This window comes from Hylaeus anthracinus, unplaced genomic scaffold (assembly GCF_026225885.1).
Source record: "Hylaeus anthracinus isolate JK02 unplaced genomic scaffold, UHH_iyHylAnth1.0_haploid 11984, whole genome shotgun sequence".
NCBI lineage: Eukaryota > Metazoa > Arthropoda > Insecta > Hymenoptera > Colletidae > Hylaeus > Hylaeus anthracinus.
The window spans coordinates 4,159-9,158 of NW_026534332.1; the positions used below are offsets into that span (position 1 = coordinate 4,159).

Consider the following 5,000-nt stretch of genomic DNA (forward strand, 5'->3'; position numbering starts at 1 on the left):
GAGAGAGAAGAGAGAAGAAGATGATGGCAATATTCTAATTCTCCGCCTTTCGATACACGTTTATTTGACGACCTCAGAGCAGGCGAGATTACCCGCTGAATTTAAGCATATTACTAAGCGGAGGAAAAGAAACTAACAAGGATTTCCTTAGTAGCGGCGAGCGAACAGGAATGAGCCCAGCACTGAATCCCGCGGTATCGCCGCAGGGAAATGTAGTGTTCAGGAGGATCCGTTTATCCCGTGACGTCGAACTGGGTCCAAGTCCATCTTGAATGGGGCCATTTACCCATAGAGGGTGCCAGGCCCGTAGCGACCAGTACGCGTTTCGGGAGGATCTCTCCTTAGAGTCGGGTTGCTTGAGAGTGCAACCCTAAGTGGGTGGTAAACTCCATCTAAGGCTAAATATGACCACGAGACCGATAGCGAACAAGTACCGTGAGGGAAAGTTGAAAAGAACTTTGAAGAGAGAGTTCAAGAGTACGTGAAACCGTTCAGGGGTAAACCTGAGAAACCCAAAAGATCGAATGGGGAGATTCATCGGCGACGAAGCCGTCTTCCCGTTGGTGTGCGATACCCCGAATGGGCCTTCGTGGTTCCAATACGTGGGTACGTCATCTTTGGCGAACGATCGGCGACGTAGTCGTGCACTTCTCCCTTAGTAGAACGTCGCGACCCGTTGTGTGTCGGTCTACGGCCTGGGCTAATTGCCTGTCGCGGCACCTTTGTGTGCTCGCGGCAGAGGTTCGGTCGCCTGGCCGGCTGCACGACGGTACTCTGACGGTATAGGGCCGCAACCAATCCATTTGAAATGTATGTGCGTCAGGCTCGTCGCAAGCTCGGACAGTTACCCGGAGTGTGCGGACCTAGTGCCCTCCCCGGGTCTGGCCAGCTGTTGGCAGACGATGTCCTTGGACTGGCCAAGCTTTAAATTACCGGTCAGCGACGCTACTGCTTTGGGTACTCTCAGGACCCGTCTTGAAACACGGACCAAGGAGTCTAACATGTGCGCGAGTCATTGGGATATGAAAACCTAAAGGCGCAATGAAAGTAAAGGTCGTTCCTTAGCGTCGACCAAGGGAGGATGGGCCAAATACGTACTGGCCCCGCACTCCCGGGGCGTCTCGTTCTCATTGCGAGAAGAGGCGCACCCAGAGCGTACACGTTGGGACCCGAAAGATGGTGAACTATGCCTGGTCAGGACGAAGTCAGGGGAAACCCTGATGGAGGTCCGTAGCGATTCTGACGTGCAAATCGATCGTCGGAACTGGGTATAGGGGCGAAAGACTAATCGAACCATCTAGTAGCTGGTTCCCTCCGAAGTTTCCCTCAGGATAGCTGGCACTCGCTCGTTCCTCCGTGAACGTGTGCGAGTTTCATCTGGTAAAGCGAATGATTAGAGGCCTTGGGGCCGAAACGACCTCAACCTATTCTCAAACTTTAAATGGGTGAGATCTCTGGCTTGCTTGGGTCATGAAGCCAAGAGATTTTGAATCAGAGTGCCAAGTGGGCCAATTTTGGTAAGCAGAACTGGCGCTGTGGGATGAACCAAACGCAGAGTTAAGGCGCCTAAGTCGACGCTTATGGGATACCATGAAAGGCGTTGGTTGCTTAAGACAGCAGGACGGTGGCCATGGAAGTCGGAATCCGCTAAGGAGTGTGTAACAACTCACCTGCCGAAGCAACTAGCCCTGAAAATGGATGGCGCTGAAGCGTCGCGCCTATACTCCGCCGTCAGCGGCAAGTGGGGAGGGACGTTGTCACTCTCGGGTGGCCGTCCTCCATGAAGCCCTGACGAGTAGGAGGGTCGCGGCGGTGTGCGCAGAAGGGTCTGGGCGTAAGCCTGCCTGGAGCCGCCGTCGGTGCAGATCTTGGTGGTAGTAGCAAATACTCCAGCGAGGCCCTGGAGGACTGACGTGGAGAAGGGTTTCGTGTGAACAGCCGTTGCACACGAGTCAGTCGATCCTAAGCCCTAAGAGAAATCCTATGTAGATGAGGTGTCCTAAAATAATATACATACATACAATAATGCAAACATGAAAAATTAAAGAATTCACGGCAGATAATGAAAATGTAATGAAAGATACACACCCATCGGGCGAAAGGGAATCCGGTTTCTATTCCGGAACCCGGCAGCGGAACCGCTTACCATTCGGGCCCTCGTAAGAGTGTTCGTCGGGGTAACCCAAAATGACCTGGAGACGCCGTCGGGAGATTCGGGAAGAGTTTTCTTTTCTGTATAAGCGTTCGAGTTCCCTGGAAACCTCTAGCAGGGAGATAGGGTTTGGAACGCGAAGAGCACCGCAGTTGCGGCGGTGTCCGGATCTTCCCCTCGGACCTTGAAAATCCAGGAGAGGGCCACGTGGAGGTGTCGCGCCGGTTCGTACCCATATCCGCAGCAGGTCTCCAAGGTAAAGAGCCTCTAGTCGATAGATTAATGTAGGTAAGGGAAGTCGGCAAATTGGATCCGTAACTTCGGAATAAGGATTGGCTCTGAGGAGCGGGGCGTGTCGGGCTTGGTCGGGAAATGGGTCTGGCTGACGTGCCGGGCCTGGGCGAGGTGAACGGTAGCGGTAAAACGTTTTCCGGGATCCGAGCTCGGTCCCGTGCCTTGGCCTCCCGTGGATCTTCCTTGCTGCGAGGCTTCTGTGGCGGTTTTCCGTCGCGGTCGTTCTCTTCGGCCGCCATTCAACACTCAGCTCAGAACTGGCACGGACAAGGGGAATCCGACTGTCTAATTAAAACAAAGCATTGCGATGGCCCCCGAGGGTGTTGACGCAATGTGATTTCTGCCCAGTGCTCTGAATGTCAACGTGAAGAAATTCAAAAAAGCGCGGGTAAACGGCGGGAGTAACTATGACTCTCTTAATCCTCAGTCTTCGTCCGACCTTCGTCGTGTATACATCGTAGCGAGCGAGCTCCGGTGGAAGTAAACACGTCGAGTAGCGAAGGCAATTACGCAGCGCCCAACGGTTCCCGGGGCCCTGTGGTGGATTTTTCCACATCTGAGGGGGAACCAAATGTTGACGACCATGGCGATTCTACTGGACATCGAGTGGACAATGGAAGGGATTTTCTAACGGACACCAGGAACAATGTCACAATAAGTATACCGTTAGAAAATATAACGTATTGTCCCGTGTGCTCATTGAATAGTGGAAACGTGGGTTTCCTCGTTCTGCGTGATTTAGTTAAACACTTAAAAGAACAACACGCGGAAACTCCCGTTTCCTGGCAATGTCGTGTTTGTGAAAAGATATTCCCGGGTTCTCACAATTGTATTTGTCATATCCCAAAATGCAAGGGTAGACAAATTGTAGTTCATAATGCATTTTGTTGTGAAATTTGTTCGGATTCTTTCACCTCCGCGAGGGGTTTGTCGATGCACGAGCGACATCGACACCCTGCAGTTAGAAATAATAAAAGAGCCAACGACTGCGAGCGTCCCCAAAATAATTCGGGCCGTCGCAATCGTGTTTGGACTAACGAAGAGATAGATTTGTTAATTGAGTTGAATGCGCTATATGAGGGTGAAAGATATCCGAACGTTCAAATACATAGACACATTTCCACAAAGACGACAAAACAAATTAGTGATAAAAGAAGAGAATTAAGAGCAGCTGGGCGTTTGAGGGTGAATGCACCAGTTTCTACACATAATAGTAGCGAAATAATTGACGACGTAGAAAATACAAATACTGATGGGCAGGTTGACCCAAACGACATTCGCACTCAAACGCCCAACATTCCTATTACTAACGGAATAACGGGACAATGCGTCGGGATCTCGGGATTGGTCGGTACTCACGCGATTAGCCGCGACGACGCGTCACATGATTTGTCGCGAGCATCGCGTGAGATTAACGACATTCGCGACGCGATCGACGAAGAATGGTACAACTCGGTTAAATCAATGGCTTCGTCGATCGCACTTCCAAATGACCATCAGTTTTCAAATTTGATAAATGAACTCGACGCAATTTTAAGCGTGTTAGAAGAAGATCCCGAGATCCCAAATAAAATCGATGTATTTATAAGTAACTCCCTGAACCCAAAACTATTGGGAGACGGGAATGGGGAGCTTGGTGACAACCACCGTAACCGCAGAGCCACCCGGGCGAGCTCGCAAGCTCGCACGGGTAGGAGGAAAAATAATCATAATACGCGGGCACGCTACGGATTTGCGAGATGCCAGGAACTATATAATAAATGTCCAAAAAAGCTGGCGGACGCGGCGCTAAGCGGGGATTTCTCTGCTGTTGAAATGCGCAGAGATCCCCCCGCGGCCCCCATGATCCGACAGTTATACAATGAATTATGGGGGACGACCGGGCCCGTTGTAGATCAAAGTTTTATCAATGGAAATAATGCAGCGAACGAACCGGTCTCGATGTCGGTGGCGTGCCCGCCCCTTACGGTTGATGAGATTCGGAAGCGAATTAATAAGATTAAAAATAATACCGCGGGTGGTCCGGATCTTATCAGAAAAGCACACATTAAAAAGTCGGGAGTGTGCGAGGTTGTCACCAAGCTCTTCAACATTCTACTGCTCTCGAGACATTATCCCGTGTTTTGGAAAACAAATAGAACCACTCTTATCCCAAAGCCGGGAAAAGATCATAGTGATGTTAAAAATTGGAGACCAATCACAATTGGTCCACTTTTGGCAAGGGTGTTCTCGGGAGCAGTGGATTTTAGATTTAGGAAATTTATGGCACAATCCGAGAGACAGAAAGGTTTCGTTGCCGAAGACGGCTGTAAAAATAATATTATGCTCTTGGATCGGGCCATGTCCCGGATGAAGGGGGAGAGGGGTGGAGTTGTCACTATAGTAGACATATCTAAAGCCTTTGACACGATACCCCACTCCGCCCTAGAACCCTGTTTAAAAAGAAAGCGCTCACCACAGATGTTAGCAACTTTTGTCAAAAACATGTATAAGGAATGCAAAACTGTGGTGAGCGCCCAGGGCGGTGACGGGGTCGACGTCGTTTTAAACAGAG

At 50.5% G+C, this 5,000-nt stretch overlaps 1 non-coding gene across 1 annotated transcript in view; it reads left to right on the top strand.

Moving 5' to 3' along the window:
* The first annotated feature begins 68 nt into the window (after positions 1-68).
* The window catches only part of LOC128886533 (large subunit ribosomal RNA), an 8,295-nt gene continuing 3,363 nt past the window's right edge, over positions 69-5,000 (top strand). Inside the window, exon 1 of the ribosomal RNA XR_008459862.1 lies at positions 69-5,000. This exon is cut by the window's right edge and continues 3,363 nt beyond it. This is a non-coding gene — a ribosomal RNA (large subunit ribosomal RNA).